The sequence below is a fragment of the Mixophyes fleayi genome, chromosome 3, assembly GCF_038048845.1.
Source record: "Mixophyes fleayi isolate aMixFle1 chromosome 3, aMixFle1.hap1, whole genome shotgun sequence".
NCBI lineage: Eukaryota > Metazoa > Chordata > Amphibia > Anura > Limnodynastidae > Mixophyes > Mixophyes fleayi.
Window position 1 is genome coordinate 310,062,157 of NC_134404.1, and position 20,176 is coordinate 310,082,332.

Genomic DNA, 20,176 nt, shown 5'->3' on the forward strand with positions numbered 1-20,176 from the left:
TACCTGATTTGTTCCTTCTCTCCTCTACTGTGTGTTTGTTTGACTAATGTTTATGTTTTTTGCCTTGTAAACCTTGCAAAACTCAATAAAAATCTTTTATTGTTAAAAAAAAAAATACTCCAATTGAACAACAGTGTACCAAGTGGCTACATTTTCATCAATTTAATAGAGTTCTTGTCTGACCTTGGCAAATAATAACTTATTCACAAAGCATCACTACGGGAGTAATGTACTTTAATTCTTCAATAACAGAATAATTTTGGAGTATAATGTCTATTTAAGTATACTAGCAAAAGTGGCCCAGTCATTCCCCATTGTGAAGTGTAATTGCAGAAACAAAGGTACATAGGTTTGTACCAGGCCCGGATTTACCGGTAGGCAACCTAGGCCTAGCGGCTCCCGGGGGCCCAGCTGGGGGAAGGGACAAGTGAAAATATAAAAAAAAACATGCAGGGGGGGGTGCCGCAATCGGGTCTTTTATTTTGAGAACTGTTTCCTGTCACCGGGGGCGGGGTTGTGATAGAGCCGGTGGCTGTATTCTTCTGTGATGTCCGGCGTGTGTCTCTGCATCTGTCACTGTTCCTTCCAATGCGGAGCTCGCGTGATGACATCAGCATCATCACGTGGGACTGCCTGTGCTGACAGCTGATGTTCCTGTCTTGGCTGGCGCGCTGAGTAGAAGGTGAGCACACAGGGGGTTCCTACACTATACACATATGTAAATGTAACAAAAATAATATGTATTGAGGGTATTATGTGTGGCGTGATATCAACTGGGGGTACTATGTGTGGCGTGATATCAACTGGGGGTACTATGTGTATGATAATATGATCTGGGGGTACTATGTGTATGATAATATGATCTGGGGGTACTATGTGTAGCATAATATGATCTGGGGGTACTATGTGTAGCATAATATGATCTGGGGGTACTATGTGTATGATAATATGATCTGGGGGTACTATGTGTAGCATAATATGATCTGGGGGTACTATGTGTAGCATAATATGATCTGGGGGTACTATGTGTATGATATGATCTGGGGGTACTATGTGTAGCATAATATGATCTGGGGGTACTATGTGTAGCATAATATGATCTGGGGGTACTATGTGTATGATAATATGATCTGGGGGTACTATGTGTATGATAATATGATCTGGGGGTACTATGTGTATGATAATATGATCTGGAGGTACTATGTGTATGGTAATATGATCTGGGGGTACTATGTGTATGATAATATGATCTGGGGGTACTATGTGTGGCTTAATATGATCTGGGCGTACTATGTGTATGATAATATGATCTGGGGGTACTATGTGTATGATAATATGATCTGGGGGTACTATGTGTAGCTTAATATGATCTGGGGGTACTATGTGTATGATAATATGATCTGGGGGTACTATGTGTAGCATAATATGATCTGGGGGTACTATGTGTAGCATAATATGATCTGGGGGTACTATGTGTATGATAATATGATCTGGGGGTACTATGTGTAGCATAATATGATCTGGGGGTACTATGTATATGATATGATCTGGGGGTACTATGTGTAGCATAATATGATCTGGGGGTACTATGTGTAGCATAATATGATCTGGGGGTACTATGTGTATGATAATATGATCTGGGGTTACTATGTGTAGCATAATATGATCTGGGGGTACTATGTGTAGCATAATATGATCTGGGGGTACTATGTGTAGCATAATATGATCTGGGGGTACTATGTGTGGCTTAATATGGAGTCAATGTAATATACCCCGCACTATACATTGGGAGGGGGGGGGCCCAGACTCTTTCGTTTGTACTGGGCCCCACAATTTCTGATGGCAGCCCTGCGTGTGTGTGAGGGGCCACTGTGTGTGTGAAGGGGGGGGGGCCCAAACCGATATCTTGTCTAGGGCCCCATGAGGCTCTGGTTTGTACACCATACAAATGTTTGCTATGATGTTATTGTAGTAAAGTAACATGAGAATACTGTACAGTAATGTTGAGATAGACATACATCCCTTATTCCTAACCAATAATATATAATTGATGAGTAAATAAGGAAAACTAAGTTGAAGATATATCATGGCGACTATATGTGAACAGAATACAGATGGTAAATGTAACAAATTAGCTCTATTTTACTTTGTTGTTTTTTTAATTATACTCATACATATTCATGATTCTGTATTTCTTTTCAACAATATTTAACTTAAACTGAATCAAGTGCCATCCGTGTCAGCAGGTGTGTCACATGCCACAACAGTCAGGATCCCCTGGCATAGATGAAACTAGATAATATTGATATAGCACGTTATGTTCATTCGGTAATGTAAAACTAGCAGGCTCCTATAGATATGATGGATGTGTAAATGACACTGTTTAATGTGCAGGAACAGAGAATAACTCTTATAATGATCAGTGTAAAGTTCTCTTCTTGTGGCAACTGCTGTCATGTTACTGCAGAGTAGCTACCACCTGTGCATCAACCAACTAATATGTCAGTTAAGTAGATGACTTAGGAGAGTGACAAAACATATGTGAAGTGACAAAGGCTTATGTAGTATTTATCAGTGTAAAATACCGCTAATAGGAATCTAATTACCATGTAGATTATAAACAGGAATTGTGACTAGTGTTATCACATGTGCTGTCATAGAACAAAAGGCATCGGTTAATATCATCATCATCATCGTTTATTTATATGGCACCACAGATTCCGTAGCACCTGACATATCATCATCATCACCATTTATTTTTAATAAACATAGTAGTACAAATATGACATACATGAAAACAGTAGACATAATGGACCTGATTTATTTAGGAAAGGAAGGCAAAAAAATAAGTAAGTTTGCTCCTGGACAAACCATGCTAATTGTAGCATTTGCATTGGCATTGGCAAGGGGTGCAAATTAGTTAATTATTTTGCATCATTTTTTCATGTAGCACACAAATAATAGCTTTAATTTTACACTGACATTTAAAGCTGATCTAGGACATGCCCTACCCCAACTATAAATCTGCCATCACATTTTAAATATACCTCCCACTCCAATGCAACATTGGTTTTCCCCAAGTGCAAAGTTACTCCTTTTTTTTGCTTAACTTTCCTTAATGAATCAGGCTCAACATGTACATGGCTGCAGAGCAGAATAATAAATGTATGGATGCAACAGAACAAATCGCATGACATACAGAAACAATTCAGCATCAGACATGAGAGGGACAAACAAGGAAGACAGACTGGACGTAGGTGAGACATTGGGTAGAGAAAGCCTGTGAGAGCTTACATTCTAAGGGTGGACAGCAGAGGAGGTGGAGGCTGCACAGTAGAACTGGCAGGAGGATGTGTTGAAGTGGCGATAGAGTAGGTTGAAGTAGGTGACAGAATACAGAATGAGTAGCAGCGCCAGCTCCACAAAATGTAACATACTACAGTGATTCGCCCTAGGGGTGCCCTGGGCCAAATATACCACTGGGTTAGATTTATCTCACCTGTTGGAGCCATACCACAGATTGACATATTTAAATGTCATAAAGGAGATGGGTGAGATGCACTATCCCTTCACCTGCTGTCTGCAGTAGTCATTGATTACCAGAGGGCTGAGCGCCAGGGCTAGTAACCAGTCTGTTTGGCAATGATGGTCACACATTCTGCAATATTGATGTTAATATTTGGCAATTGGCCCAAATGTAGCCTGAAAACTACCACAATGCCTGATTATAATCCAATCAAATTCAGTGGGCTGTTGATTGGGCATGTTGATAAATATGGCCAGAAGATGACCATAGATGACTGCTATCAGCCTGTGCACATGATCACCTTCCAAACACGTTAATGGGCCCCAGTTATGCTGGGAGTGATCTGTTACCATGAGGGTGACAGATTGGATATTCGGTTCTATTTCCAGGAGCTCACACATATTGGCAGAATCAGCCTATGTATAGTTGGCTATTTTAGCCACTATTAGATCTAGTAAAAGATAAATTACCTCTCTTAAACCATGAGTAAAGTATAGATATATACATACTGTATATATAGGAATACTATAGATCAGGGTTCAAGGCTCCCTAACAGTGCAGGTTTTCCATATCTCCTTGCTGGAGCACAGGTGTATTCATTACTGACTGACACATTGTAACAGACCCACAGGTGGTCCTAATTATGTCACATGTGATCCGGAAAACCTGCACTGTTGGGGAGCCCTGAGGACTGGATTTAGGAAACCCTGCTATAGATATTAAGTAACCCTATACTCAAAAGAACTAAATACTTAATACACAACACTCCATATACTCAGGAGAACTATAGATGTTTCCAGGCATGCAAATGTAACATACAATAACAGATCTACTATCTACTTCCATTTTCATCACCGTGGGAGAGTTTAAAATTTCCATTCTATTTATGGCCGCTTTTGAACTAGCATTGCATTCTTCCCCTGTTATTGATCAGTGATCCCCTTCAGATCATTTCATGGTGGTCCAGCCCAAAAACTAAATCCATAGGGATGTAAGGAGCAGTAATCATTCCTGGAATTCTTAGATGAAACATGTTAGGAGCAGTAGTCAATCTATGAATTCCCAGCCTAAAGACAAAATCCATAGCAAATAGTAGTCTCGTCCATTAAAGAGAATTACAGTCCTCTTTCCTCTCTGTCAGACATTATTTCCATCTTTTATCCACCTCCTAGATGTAAAGTCTTAGGCAAAATCAGTTTAACAAAGCATCAGGAGTGAAGTCAGGTTGCATTTATTAAATTATCTCCTGCATCTTCTGTACATGGATCACACAATTTGCTTAGCATCTGTTGGGGGGGAGGATGAGTTTTAAGATTGAGTTCACTAAATTTTGGATTGTAATAATTACCTTAGATATAACTCTCTGGAATGTCCGACCCCATCAATGTTTTTCTCTGCATCTGTGACTTTGCCCAAGCCTGCTAGTATTCAGCACTCTAATTCCCGTTTCAGCTCATACCTTTCTCACTACTCACCACAAATAGTAGCTCTATTCCTGAACTTGAGTCCAGTCATTCTGACTCGTCTGTGCTTTAATATGAAGATGACCGTAAAATCTGGTTCAAAGGTAGAGATTTTTTTTAGCCTATTTTGATTGTGAGGATTGTTTGATTGTGAGGTCAATTGTTTCTCAAGAGGTTGATCTATAGGAGTATAATCTGTTCATATCTAGTGCAGCGAAGTTACTAAGATCCTGATACTCTGATATCTGAAAACTTAGGTGTACTGCCTGACCTGATCTGTTCCTAACTCCTGTAATTACCCTGTCCACAGTTTCAATATGACCTTAGATTGATCACTGATTAGTTGTTCCAATCTGAATAGTGTGAGAATCTGGCTATCACTGTTTTCCTCTATTGTTACACAAACATCCTCCTCTGAGGTTCTGTCTGTCATCGTTATCCTCTCCAGGGGTTCTGTCTGCTATTCAGTTCTCCTCTTCAGAAGTTCTATCTACAGTAGCTCTCCTCTCCAAAACTTCTGTCCCCAGGCACTTTCACCTGAGGTGTTGTTAGCTATCTTACCTGTCACAATAGAGGATCTTGCTGTTCCTTTATTTTCACAGTACAAGCCTGCTACTGCCACTCTTCCTAAACCTGTAATGTTTTACTAACCTCTGTTATTGCAGTATTATCAGTAACTCTTACTCCTGTAGATGCAAGTGGTCCTCCAGTTGTCTCTGATTCCATTGCCCCCCTACTGGCTTTGAACCTGCTGGTCTTCCTGCTAGCTTGTGCATCAAGGATTCTGCTATTGATTATATTTACCATGGTGGTGATGCTAGTGGTCTCCGAGGATGTCTTAATGGATGTGCTTTCTGAGGTTACCACAATGCTGATGGTCTCCATGTTTGCCCCAGAGCCAGTGGTCTCAGAGATGGTCTAGGTGATGGTAAACTTATACGTGCCTCAGGAGAATCCATGCATTCTTCTGGGTACTCTAGGAGTCCCTAATCGCCTTGTGAATGGAGGTGTGTCACTATGCAACTATAGATTAACTAATAACTCTAACCATTGCTAGTTTCAAAAGAAAAAAGTTTTTTTAAAAAATAAAAAAGCTTGTTAGAGTTTCTTTTGGCATCTGTTACCCTAGTTTTTACACTTGTAATGCCTAATTCTGTACAATCTGATCCTAACGTGTAAATTCCTCCACTACCTTCTTGTATTGGAGATCCATAGGCCTGCAGAAGTTTCAATCAGTATTCAGTACACTTTGAGCTACAACCAAACAATTACTTCTCTGAGTTGTCAGGCCCATGCATGGTCATCTCCTTTGAGGAAAAACAGTTACTGTATCCTTTGTAATTGTCCTATCTCTATCTTGGCATTCTACAAGGTCTTTAACAAACCCTTCCAGACTCCTACATCTAAGGCAGAATACACCGACAGTGGGGTAATATGCCATAAGCTTCAGGATTTGATCCTCAGAATTGGGTTACAACAAATAGGCTTTGGTAGGACCCCGGACAACATTTGGTGATATGATTACCTTATGTAATAAGATAGATCTTTGTTGCAGGGAACATTGTTTGAGAAAGAAAAAGTCAGAAAATCTGCTCTAGTCTGTCTGATTCATAGTTTTCAGAAACGTCTGCATCTTCCCACTGATGAACCAATGCAAATTAGCCTTTCTTGCTGCTCCTTTAACGCTCTGGACTCTTTCTGAGGTGGAGAACACTCATGTGAGAGCTTTAGGTCTATGACTCTATTTTTGAACTAAAGTTCACTTTTGTTATCCAGTGTTCACTTAATCTGACAAACTTGAACGCCTAGATAGGAGTCAGAAAGACAATGCCAGGTGAAAATAAGTCCTCTCTAATTTCTATAAAATAACTATGTTTGTATTCAATGGTAACAAATATCTCCACCTGAGGACTGAAATTTCATCAAACACAGCTTTGTACAGACATTTTGACTTCTATTTGGCTCTTATTGCTATTGATCTATTCAGATTTGGTCAGTCTCTCTTACACTTCAAGTCGACATTCTACATATAGAGAAAATGTATTTTATTGTTATTTATAAGACCTTCAATCCACTGATTTTTGGCCCAATCCAGGCTTCATAAACATACTGTTGTTCTTGATTGGAATTGCCTATAAACTCTTTCTTGGAGCTAATCCTGTTTTACTTGGCAAGAATTGCTCTCAAAACATTCTTGCCTGTGGCATTAGTGAATAAACCTTCAGGGTCTGCCGCCTCAATATTCTCAATATACTGACGTGGTCAGTTAGAGTAAAGCAGAGACTCTGCATCCATATGACTACCACCAATATTTTGTGGTAGTCTCAGTTCATGAGACCAAGTCAATGTTCGAATATATAAAAGAGAATCTGGACATTCATAGATCCATCTTGACTGCTGGTGCCTGGGCCGATCACTCATACCCTGTGCTGATCACAGAGGCCTTAATTACAACACAATTAAAAATCACTATCCTTTCCTTTCATATGAGAATTGTGGGATCTGTGGAGCTTCACTGTTTTCTAAACACAATTTATGTGGAATCTTTTAATTTAATCTGGATAAAAGGTAAGGAATGGAAAACAATCTTCAGCACACGAGATGGTCATTATGGGTATCTTGTGATGCCTTTTGGGCACTGCAATGCCCCTGTAGTTTTCCCAAAAATTTGTTACTGAAAATTTTAAGATCTTCTGCATTTTGCCATTATGTACTTTGATACCATCTTAATATTCTTTCTTGATTTGTCCTTTAATGATTAAATGTCAAGATTATTCTGCAAAATCTACAAACAATGGTCTCAAAGCTAAATTGAAAAAAACGTTTTGAGCAATTCTTTTTAGGGTACATTGTGTCCATCTCTGGATTTCAGATTGATCTAGGCAAAGTTTCCATTATACTGGTTTCGCCTTAGCCTGCAAACCTCAAAACCACACATAGATTTCTTGGTAGTCCACTTATAGAGGAGAGGGACCTGGCAGAACTCTCATTACTGAAAGTAGAAAGGTCAAGTTGGGATATTTGGAACAGGGCTTTTAAGTACAGAATTACAAGTAAACAGGGACAACTGATTTGGGACAAGGCATCACTTTCTTCTCTACACACTTCATACCCAGTATGAGGACCTGATCTAATGAGAAGACTGGTTACACTGTTTTAATTAGTAATCACCCAGAGCTGCGCAATTAGTGTGCTGACTCTATGAATGGACAGTGAATCTGTAACATGACTAGAGTTTAGGCATAAGTTGACATGGGATGGGCCATGAGGCTGCTTGGTAATGCTTGAGAAGGGTGTGGGGTTTGGTTATTTGGGCAAAGAATGGAGGTGGAGCTTAGTGGTTTTGAGTTATGCACTTTTGTTAAGGAATCCAATTTATGATCAAGAAAAAAAAGACATTATTGTAGAGAGATATAAGATAGCAGTAAAGGGAGTTATTCAGTAAAACCAATGGATCTCAGCTGGAGCAGCTACTCAGCCAAATCAGGAAAGAAGCTAATGTACAGGTCCAAGTTTGGATACAGCTGTGCTTAGAGGATTTCCTAAAACACATAGAAAGAGTCCAGAGCGTGGAAGGAGCAGCAAGAGGAATTTGCAGATGGCGTCAGAATGAGGGTCAGCAGGGCGGTTGCAGACGTTTTGGGAACAGATGATGGAGGTGCAACAGAGGAATCTGTAGCAGGCACCATTAATTGTGCCAGTTCATGGACAGATGACATCAGGGGCTCACAGAAACAATTCACAAGTGACAGACTTTGAGATGACTTGTGTTTGTGCAGGGTCATCTTTGTCTGATTCTTCAAAGCAAGGGTTATTTGGAAAATTCTGTGGCTTCTTCTTCTATGGGTTTGGGTAGGAGGTGTTTCATCTCAGCTATTGCCATTCCATGCCAACACTGATAAACAAACACAGAGGAACAGCAGATCTGCCACTGGAAATCGTTGCGGCCATCTTCATGTTATGATTACAAAATCCATTACTTGACTATGATCAAAGTAAGGATAACAGGAACTGTCAATACTGAGGATTAATCTAATAGAAGTATGCCTGGGCCCCTCCATGTGCTTATTTGCAAAATCAGAGGTAACCTGGAGCACATCATCTATAAGAGTACTCATGACTTACTGGCTCCCAAGCACAACATATTTTATGTATTTATTTTTGTATACTGAAATCTCGGGAGCAGCGCTTTTGTGCCCAAGTGCAAAAAATATTGCTAAAACCAAAAAGTACAGAACTTCAGGCCCTCCTCAAAAGGGCTTCTCTATTGCCGACTCCCAAAACCAAAATGTCCCTTAGGGAGAAAGGGTCTTCATACTCCCCTTTGCTCCAATGCTAGGGGGGTTCTTTTGCCTTGGGATCCACCGGACCATCATCTAAGGCTCGGAAACTGGCCCAATCACTGGAAGGGAGGGCATCAGAGGTCTTCATGGGGATGGGATCCTCAGGGCCACAACAAACAGGGTCCACAAAGTCCTACCACACACCCAAAATCTGTGGAGAAATACTACACTTGATCTTAGCCAAAAGGCAGAGAAGTGCAAAAGACAGTCTGCAGATAGAAAAAGTTGAAGTAGGGTTACACAAGCAGATAAATTAAACGCATCTTGTCAGTCTTACCTTGATTTTCCACTAGTAAATGTGGTGGAGTAACTCCATCTCTATCACATGCAATGGTTAAATGAGTGGTGATACATGCATACCCACCAACATTTTAAAAGACAAAATTGGTATAAAATAAGACCCTTCCATGAGCCACCTAAACCACGCCCAGGTGCACCCAAACATATCTGCATTCTCATGGAGCCATACCCATTTTCTACAAGCCCCACCTCTTTTGGGATCTGCAAAGTAGACTTTTGGGAGATATGTGTAGAACAAAAAAAAACTAATGCAAATGTATATTGTGAGTTTTATACATGTACAGTATACGTAAAACTCAAATTAGTTTCCTATAAAAACAGAATAATGAAGCACAAATGTTACTAAATGAAATACACTATGATAGAAAACATTACGTATTTTATTAAATCACTTATATTAAAACATGTTTTATAGAAAATTCATAGATTTTGAATAAATTTTCCAGAAGCAGTCAATAAAGATTGTCATCCTTAAATGGTGGCGGAAGGGGTGTGTTAATTGGTGGCGGTAGGGGTGTGTGAGCATAAACCGTAATCTCTTCAATGTGGCTTGTGATTGGTCCCTAACTCTCCCACTCCCCGTTTTTGCATGGTGCTATGAGAGGAACAGAGACGCTCTAGGAAACATTGCTGCATAGAGCCCAAGCTAGTAAAATATTCTTCTATGTGGTAGCACAGCTTTAATATTGCCTAAACATTAATAGGAAAGTAAATCTGCAAAATATGTCTAAATCTAAACCATATATATATTTTGATTCACACTGCAATAAAAAACACAGATTGTACGTTTGTACTTTTGTTTAAATGGGCCAGGGTGTCGAAGTCTTTTCTCTCTCTGTCTTCCATGGACATTAACATAAAGGATTTATAAACATTACCAATATATCTTCCAGCCGCATAAAGATAGAATACAATAATAAATCTGTTTTCCACTTTATAATCCTCGCAGTAACAAAACCCATCTGTATTTTGCATTTCATCATTATTTTGCTATATAGTGTCATGCTACCCATTGATCCTTGATCCTTAGTCTAGGTTGGTTAATGTGTTCTGATTAAAAATATCTGTGCTTGCATTAAAAATCAGACATTAGTGTATAAACCTGAAATATGGCTTACACAGAATTGTATGGTATATTGTGTTTCTTGTGATAATTGCAGAAATAAGGATACTCATCATCAGGCATATTCTTTCGTCTGCACATTTATTCATGGGAAAATGTACTCCCTAATGTAAGTTATAAAGCTACAAGAATGCACCAAGGAGTTACAGAAAATCAAAGTGACTTACTTTCTGTAACAATTTACAGTAGGGGTGTATTATTCCTTATAATACACAAATTTTCAGAAATCACTGTTTATATAGATATTATTTACACAGGTTTAGACAGAAACATAAATTATCGTCACTTGTATATTATAACCCAATTATAACCCATTTTTAATCATAGCCATAGTCATGAAACTGCTATTTTAAATGACTGGCTTTAAAAATAAATAAAACTAAAGCACAATTTGTATCCAAGTTCATGTAAAACACTGTGTTTGAGGTTTCCTCCTAAAATAAAAAGAATTCTATAACGACAATATTGTAATGTCACATTATTTTCAAAAACTTTATTATTACACTAAGTGAACAATGACTATCTTTATAAGGACTTCACTTTCATTTAAAATATTCCTGTTGCCTACACACAATGGAGGCAGCCATCTTGTGGCCTGAACCACTGTCCATTAGAATGCAGTTTTAGTAGTTTCCAGTGAATTAATAGACTAAATTCAACTCCTTCTGAATATGTTGCTCTGCTCTAATAAAAATGCATATGGCTTGTTAGGCGCCATCCCTGTTTTCCTCCTTCCTTACAGGGATGGCTGCCTGCTTCCAGCTCTGTTCTTGCATCTGGTTGCTCGGCAATCAGACGCATTCATTCCGGGGCGTTCATTGGGCTTGTGGACGCTACTCGGGAACCCGGCAGCGGCTGTTGACGTCACCGCCACCAGCAAATAACATCTCCCCAGTGCCCTATTTAAAGCAGACTATGGCACTAGTATGGTGTCAGAGTATTAAGTCTTCTATTCTTCAGCTCCCTGTATGGTACTTTCGGTCTAGCTCCCTGGATACTGACTTGACGCTCCCTGATGTTATCTTGGGATTCTCCCTTGGGCATGATTATTTTTCGCCGGCATTTGACTCCTGGTTGCCTAACTATTCTTTCGAATCAACCCTGTGTACTTTGCTGACTGCACGGTTTGGACTCGGCTTGCCTGACTTACCCATCTGATTAACTCCTGCATTCGTCGCAGCCTGCACAGTCTGAGTTTGGTTTCCCTGGCTATCCATTACCATCAAATTACTTCACTGGTGGCTCACTTGGAGAACCGCAAACTGCACGTTTCTAGCAGTTAAACCCAAATTCCCTTGTGGGGGGGTCCCTGGTGAAAACCAGAGGCGTGTTAGACTCCAGATTGAGCTGCGCTAATACCAGCAAGTAAACTTCTAACTACTGACATGGCTGTGTTTTGGCAGACATGGGGTAGTCAGATTCATTGCAGAGACAGGTATACCAGTCCTGTGGTCACATATGGTGAGGTGGACTCTTAGCGTTCCCCCTCATATATCACTGATCAGCACCTCTTGTATGCCGCTTGCACAATTTTGAATTTCTGCCTTAGATGAAAAACCTGTTGAGTATCCTATCTGCTTCAGATGGTTCTTCAGTAGGGGGGTATGTATCAAGACAAGTATGGAGGAAAGAGCAGCACATTTCCTTTCCATATTCTTCCCCTGTAGTAGAGCGACCCCGGAGCACCCGTGGATAAGTGCCCATGAAGAGGAGCCACCCAGAGGAGCGCTGGTGCCGGACAGGAGGCAAAAAAAAGGAATATTCTACCTACCTGATCATCGCAGTTGTGATGTCGGTGAGACCCTCCTTTCTTTTTCCAGCGTTACCCATTATTGGTGACAGCAAATTTACAAATTAGCTGTTAACCAATTAGTGGCTGAGTACAGTGAGCTAGTCAGGGTTCACCTCCGGCTATTCTAATTTTGGCGTTGCAGTGACTCTGACGGTGGAGAGACCCAAGAGGAGCTCAAGTCAACAACCTCAAGTAAGAAGAGTTGCGGTGAAGCAGCAGAGAAGCAAGAAGGCAGCGGAGCAAATCAGAAGACTTTCAGTGGAAGACCAACAAAAAGACTGCTGGAGGCCATACACAGGTAAAGTTGGAGGGGTAATGCACGAAGTTATCATGGTTTCCCCCTGGTGACAACAAAAGCTGCCAGAGAAATGTAAGACCTTTGGGCAACCCTCTCACAGGCCAGCACCTGCACTCTATTTTAGGTCACATTTTCGGGCACGAGGCTTGTGGCACATTTTCAGGTATTAGGCCCGTGAAGCAGCTAGTGGGCACAAGGTCCATGGGACCCTTTAATATATTGTAGGGCCCTTATTCTCGATCTTTGGGTGTATTTTTATACTAGGCTTAGAAGCCTGTGGGCACCATTCATTCAGACACAGCCTGTGGGACACAGTTTTACTAGGTTCAGAGCCTAGGATAAAAATAGTCCAATATATTTCAGGCATTAAGCCTGTGTGACCAATTTAGGCAATAGGCTTGGCATCAGGTAGGTTGACCCCTGTCATTTAGAGAGCATGCCCGGTCTGGTACCCTTCTTTTTTACTATTATCCCTGGTGGCCATTTTTCCTAGTGGTCACTTAAATCTAGTAACACCATGTATTATGTCCTTGCACTCATTAGTTATTCCCCCATTGAGGTGCTTCCATGTATAGGATCCATTTGTCAGGCCCCTATTAAAGGTAGGCTTCTAGTATCTTGTCCTACATTTTCCTGTCTATTTCTCCTTTGATTAGCTGTATGGAATTGAGGGGTCATATAGTGATTTTAGGGCCAGGGCTCTGCTGTTGTTGTTGTAGTTAACACTAGAGTGGTTGGTACATACTGGTAAAGGTAGACAGCTCTGTGAGAGGGGTTTGCTTTACCCTTTTTCCTAGACACTAGGGGCCTGATTCATTAAGGAACTTAAATTAAGAAATTTCTTATTTAAGTCCCCTGGACAAAACCATGTTACAATGCAAGGGGTGCAAATTAGTATTCTGTTTTGCACATAAGTTAAATACTGACTGTTTTTGTTTACTAAATGGCAACAATCTCTGTTACCCCAATTGTGTCCTGGATCTGCCAGTGGAGAATATAGACTCAGACCTAGCAATTTTAGAGCATATTAAAGCTAATTAAGAGGCTTCATTCATTACTACGTATCAGGCTTTACTGATTAAGCAGCACGCTTACATATACAAGTACTTTAGTCACTTGTTTAGTCACTTGTTTAACATTACCCATATTCACATATAATATATACATGACCATGACCTACATATGGAAAATGGAAAATATTAGCGTATAACTTTCACATGCATATCTAGAACAGCATGAACAAGCTGCCTTTTGTTAAGTCTTTGGAAGGGTATTACTCAATATTATATCTATTGACTTTATCACACAGTTTTTATCTAATGGAAAAAGTTCTAGGTCTAGCATGTTTATATACTATCCATTGATAACATTGTGTTGTTATCTCAAATAAATAATTGTATTATATCAGAATTTGATAACTTGGTCTGTTTATTAAGTTGGCTCATTCATCGGATGCATCAAAAGAATGAGAGCCTGTTTACTCTTGTGATTGTGTGTTAGGAATGTATTTGTGGAAAAAGACCACAAGAGGTAAATGATTTTGACACCCCAATTATTACTTTTCTTGTTAAATTTATTTATTGAACTTAAACAAAACCTGTCAAATATCATATATAACTTGCAAGACACACCATAATAGATCCGCCAAAACCAATGGTCCAATAAGCAGTTCTGCACCGATCTACTCCATGGGCTGGGAACAGGGCAAAGGATGAATCAGGTGACTATTTACAACGGCAAACGGGAATATTGCAGTTAAAAAACAAATATTGTCCCCCCCTCCCACCTGTTTACTGCTTATTTTTTATTTGACCTTAACTAGTTGGCGATCCAGCAATAAGAATGCCCTATTACTCTGAATATATACTTATAAGTCATTTGTTGGAAGAAAGTTATTCTGGAGTAAAGGGGATATCATTTCCAGGCTAGAAATGAATGAGAAACCACAGGATTGTACTATGTAATTTATTTTGATTCAAATTTACTAAAGAATTCATATTTCCTCAATGTACTTGGAGTGGAGAGGAATGGTAACCCTCACAGTTAGGGTCATCTCACCTTCTCCTGATCTTAAAGTAGAGCCTCCACCCAAGCTGTTCCTTCTCTTCAAGTCGTGGGTCCTTGCAGGTTCAGCCAGGGTTTGACTCAGGAAACAGATATCTATCCGACTCCCTAAACAGCTTACACACACACACACACACATTGGCCTGACACCTGGCAAGTGGTGGCTGGTGTTCAATATCTGTGCAACGATGATGTAAATGGTGCAGGGGGCAATACGAGGACCCGCCGGCTGTATAATGTTTTATAGGAACGATTGTACATTATACAGGCACCGGTTCCTCGCATCAGCCCTTACAACTGACGTCAGTGTCACTCTCGGGATGTGTGTTTGTCTGAATTCTGGTATGTGACTATTTCACGACGTCTAATTTTATGTATATCACAATTTACAACTATGGCTATTAACATCTCGTAGGACATTACATCTGTCGCTTTGAAAATATTGTGCCAACTGTTGACCGCATTTTAGGGATTTAGTATAATGACTACCACCGCACCTATCCCCATCAGGGTGGAACGTGAGTAGGAAAGCTCTTAGTATTGTTAGTATTGTAAGATAATGATTACCTCATTTCACGGAACTAAGAATTCCGTGGCCCGCAAACTGCAATGAGAGACGGGTTGGCAAGCTGTCTCTGTCACAGAATTCAGAGTCCGGGCAGCAAGTCACGAGCGTACACCACCCCGGATGAAAAAAATAATTACCTATGAAAAACAAAAAAAAACAATAAAATAATTCGGGGACCTCCGTGCAGACCCTTTGTGCGCAATAATCATGGCAGATACCACTTAGCCAAAGCTGCATTTGTAGAATTGATGCAAGTCACCTTTCTCATTTACCACTTTTAAAAAGGGGAAAGAGGTCTTTCGTCTGTAGATTGAATATAACTATTTTTTGTATTTCATGAACATTTACTATGACAGTATGTGTTAGAATTTAAGATTTTCATTAACCTGCCTTCCCAGTAATATAATAAAACACATTATAATAAAACTGACAATGGAAAGCCGAGTGTTTTACAATGTCATTTAAAATACAATAAAATGTAAAAGCATAATCAATACAAAAGTTTAAATAAGACTGTGATGGCAGTCTAGGGAAGCTTTAAACCTTTCTGTCAGTAGTTTCTTACCAAATTAAATATATCACAGTGTGTTTTATTGTGCAAGCACATGCTCCACTGTCTTCATCTGTAACTAGTAAAGTGGACTCATCACCTATACACAAAACCAAACTGTGTGTTATGTAAGTAAAATATTACTTACATAACACACAGAAATGGACAGATTATGACAACTGCAAATGTGAAGTTCCGGAGTGTGTGAGGACAATGAGCAGGGTGTCTAAGGGGCACATTTATCAAAACTCGCAAAATATGAAAAATAGTTTTCAATTCTTATCGCATTGATAAGGATTGAACTATTTCTCATATTTATTAAAAAGCAACACAGGAAAAACTGCTTTTCCTGTGAAGTGGAAAACATACTTACCACTGCCTCTTCGTTCCCGAAGCAGTATGCGGTCAACGGGGCTCCTCTTCTGACTCCAGTGCGCATGCGCCGAGCGAAATCCTCGGGCATACGCACAAACATCTCTGCTCTCTGAGATTGAGTGACAGGGAGGGATCATGTGATCCCTCCACACATGCGCTGTCCAGCTCTGCTCATCGGAGCAGAGCTGACAGCACTGAAACTTTTCATTTATGATAGTGTACGCCAGGTTGAGCTGGTGTACATTAACATGTTTGAAAAGTTAACTTAATTTATTGGTAAATAGCGTTACTGAGCACTCCCCATACATTGTTATGGGGAGTGCTCAGTAAAACGATAGGAGATGCAAAGCAGCAGATATCATAGATATCTGCTGCGATGCTACAATCATAAATACCAATGTAGTGTTTAATTCCCGAAAACAACAGTTTTCGGGGCTTTTACCGGGGAAAAACCTTTGATAAATAGGCCCCTATGACACATAAGGTATCAGCGGATATGAGTCTTTGAACTTCTTTCAATTATTTGGCACAAGTCATTTCAATACATTTTGTGAATTACCTGATTGGATAAGGTTTAGGTCATAGCTATCCGGATTACCTCCATGCAAATAAGTATATATATATATATATATATATATATATATATATATATATATATATATATATCCTAGTGTTATTACCTGAGGTCAGAGATGAGTCTAATTAAACAGCGATTTGCAGATACCTCACTTATAATTTTATTTCTCTACCACAGCTACACAAACGCACACTAGAATCAGTGTAGTTAGAAGCAAACTTACCGGTATTACTTTCTACTGTGGTTGGAAATTGGAGCATGTGGAGGAAAGCCATGCAAACAAAGGGATTAAATACAAATGCCATGTAGATAGTGCCCTAGTCGGAGTCATACTCAAGGTCCCAGCTGTACACGACAAAGCACATTAAGAATAATATCATAAAATTGGTCAAGAAAATGCAGACTCTTCAAGTTAGTTTGGCTGAAGTGTTACTACACGGTTTATGTTCTATTACAAATAACATTAAAAAACACAACATAACTAGTCTGTGTATCTTGAGTTATGCCTGATAGTTTTTAGTTTGCAGCATTGCTAACAATTAACTTGTGATTGCTCACAGGAATGTTCTGTAGCAATGGTACCTGATCACTAATTAGTATTGCCTTAATGTTTAATGAAGCTGAAACGTGTAGCTTTTTTTTTTTTTAAATCTGTGGGGCAGGAACAAACCACAGCCTGAGTCAGATATTTAAAGTGACTTGAACCTCAAAATGATTATTTGCCATTCGTGCAGAAGAGTGAATGAGCAAATACTGTCCGTTTTTATGGTGTGTGCATGGACTCTGCGGGAGACAGTAACGGTCATTAATCAACTTCCAAAAAAATGTGGGCCCACAGTTTTTTTTTATTTGCGTTAATGTGCCTAATTGCCTGTGAGCATTTTGAGGTGCACATCCACTTCCAGGGTCTTTGGTAACACTTTGTAAAAGGGGGATATGCCTACATTGGAAAGTTTACGGATACTCTGGAAAATATGCATTGTGGAAACAGTAGAAACAGTTATACCTGTTTCTAATTTAGGACGACCCCTGTGAATTTTACATTATATTTTCTAATTAAAATACTTTCAGAGTAGTTTAAATTATATGGTTTTAAATGAATCATAAGAGTTATGTGACGACAGGGGGTAAATGTATTGACCTGCGGATTTTGCAAGTCCCAATAATCAGCGACACTGCAGGTGAAATTTAAACCTGGAATGACTTTAAAGGCAAGTTTTGCAGTCTTGCGCTTTCCCGCAAGACTGCAGCTGCAAGGTACAAAACGCATACTATTAAAACAATAGTGATGAGGTTAGGTTTCCGGAAACTCTGAACAGCTGGAGAAATCAAGTCCTTCTGTAGAGAGAATTCCTGCCACATTTGAGTTCTGAGTTCCACTGTTATGATAAAGAAATCACTAAATAAAAGCCCAATGGGGTTGCTGCCAGCAATAACAGGGCCATCTCCAGTGGTAACCCCATTATATATAGATGTATGGGCCGGTAACCTATACCTCGTAACTTTTGAATTTGGGCAACTAGAACAATAAGCGCACAGCACCGTTAAGCATGGTGCGTGCACGAGAAGTGGGCATTGTAACAAGTCACAGGGAGTGGCCGCATCCCACCGGGGACGTATTCAGCACTTCCAAGCGCAAGCCGGCCTCCAGCACCGGGGACGTATTCAGCACTTCCAAGCGCAGGCCGGCCTCCAGCATCGGGGACGTATTCAGCACTTCCAAGCGCAGGCCGGCCTCCAGCACCGGGGACGTATTCAGCACTTCCAAGCGCAGGCCGGCCTCCAGCACCGGGGACGTATTCAGCACTTCCAAGCGCAGGCCGGCCTCCAGAACCGGGGACGTATTCAGCACTTCCAAGCGCAGGCCGGCCTCCAGCACCGGGGACGTATTCAGCACTTCCAAGCGCAGGCCGGCCTCCAGCACCGGGGACGTATTCAGCACTTCCAAGCGCAGGCGGGCCTCCAGCACCGGGAACGTATTCAGCACTTCCAAGCGCAGGCCGGCCTCCAGCACCGGGGACGTATTCAGCACTTCCAAGCGCAGGCCGGCCTCCAGCACCGGGGACGTATTTTAGCACTTCCAAGCGCAGGCCGACCTCCAGCCACCTCCACAACACTCTTTGTCACGCACACCTGTGGTACAGCCCCAGTTCATCTCTGCTCTGTTATGACCGGGACATGCGTCCCACCTTTTCCATTGTGCGACAGAGCCATAAAATTGGGACAGTTGGGAGGTATGATTATCATCATATAAAGCACATGAAAAATGGGTGACTTTCATATGGAGTATGAAATTTACTAGATTTGAGGGAGACGGGATGTAAGAGTATATGAGAACCATATGCACATGATTGCATATTATGACCTAGAATGTGGCCTACAATTTAAGAGAAAGAGAGACCAGAGACCGACCTGCATTCTAAACCTGTACATCTGGCAAGTCTGACCTAAGGCACAAGCCGTCAACTGCAATGTTTGATCTGCACTTGTGCACAGTTGTTTCAGCGAATGCTTAGCAAACTAGGGAGGGAAGAGAAGCAACAAATGGAGAATATCGAAAACTGAACGCTCAAATTCTACTGAGCTGCAAACCATTATAGGGGCAGAAAGTGGTCAACGAAATAACCAGCTCGGCTTCCTGCTACACCTGCTTCAACGTTGAAATGTTTCAATTCACTCTGAAGCACTGAGATATCTTCTGCTGAAATACCAATTTAATAGCAAAGCTGCTTAATTAGTGTCCCCTCAAATAATGGACATTTGGAATAAAACACGGTCCACTACAACGCACTTCTCAAATGTAATGTACGTTGAAGTGGACCAACATTACAGACTTGTTGATGTGTGCATGCCCCTATCCCCATCTAGTACCCATAGAAGACTAATTGTATTCGTGATGATTTACACTATTAGGCGCCTATCCCTATTTCTTTGTTTTTATTTATATATATATATATATATATATTATAGAGAGCTATATAGATAGATACATAGATATAGATGTACAGGGGCGGGCTGGCACAGTTCAGCCCAGGGGGCGCACAGGCGGCCACATGACATGACACACGATGCGGCCGCGTCATTGATGATGCGGCCGCATCGCCTGTCATGTGATGCAGCCGCCTGTGCGCTGACGCGGCCGCATCGCTAGCTTTGTGATGCAGCCACAGGGAATATGAAAAAAAACCATGCATCAA

General features: G+C 40.6%; 1 long non-coding RNA gene across 2 annotated transcripts in view; it reads right to left on the minus strand.

The window, feature by feature from the left end:
• LOC142143010 (uncharacterized) overlaps nt 1-20,176 on the minus strand; it is a 76,127-nt gene that overhangs the window by 44,893 nt on the left and 11,058 nt on the right. The window contains exons 3-4 of one of the 2 annotated variants that reach the window (XR_012689463.1): nt 17,203-17,324; nt 15,477-15,614 (exon numbers count right to left, since the gene is read on the minus strand). This is a non-coding gene — a long non-coding RNA (uncharacterized LOC142143010). Of the gene's footprint in view, nt 1-14,468; nt 15,615-17,202; nt 17,325-20,176 lie in introns of those variants that run through there. The other variant, XR_012689462.1, reaches the window with a different exon arrangement.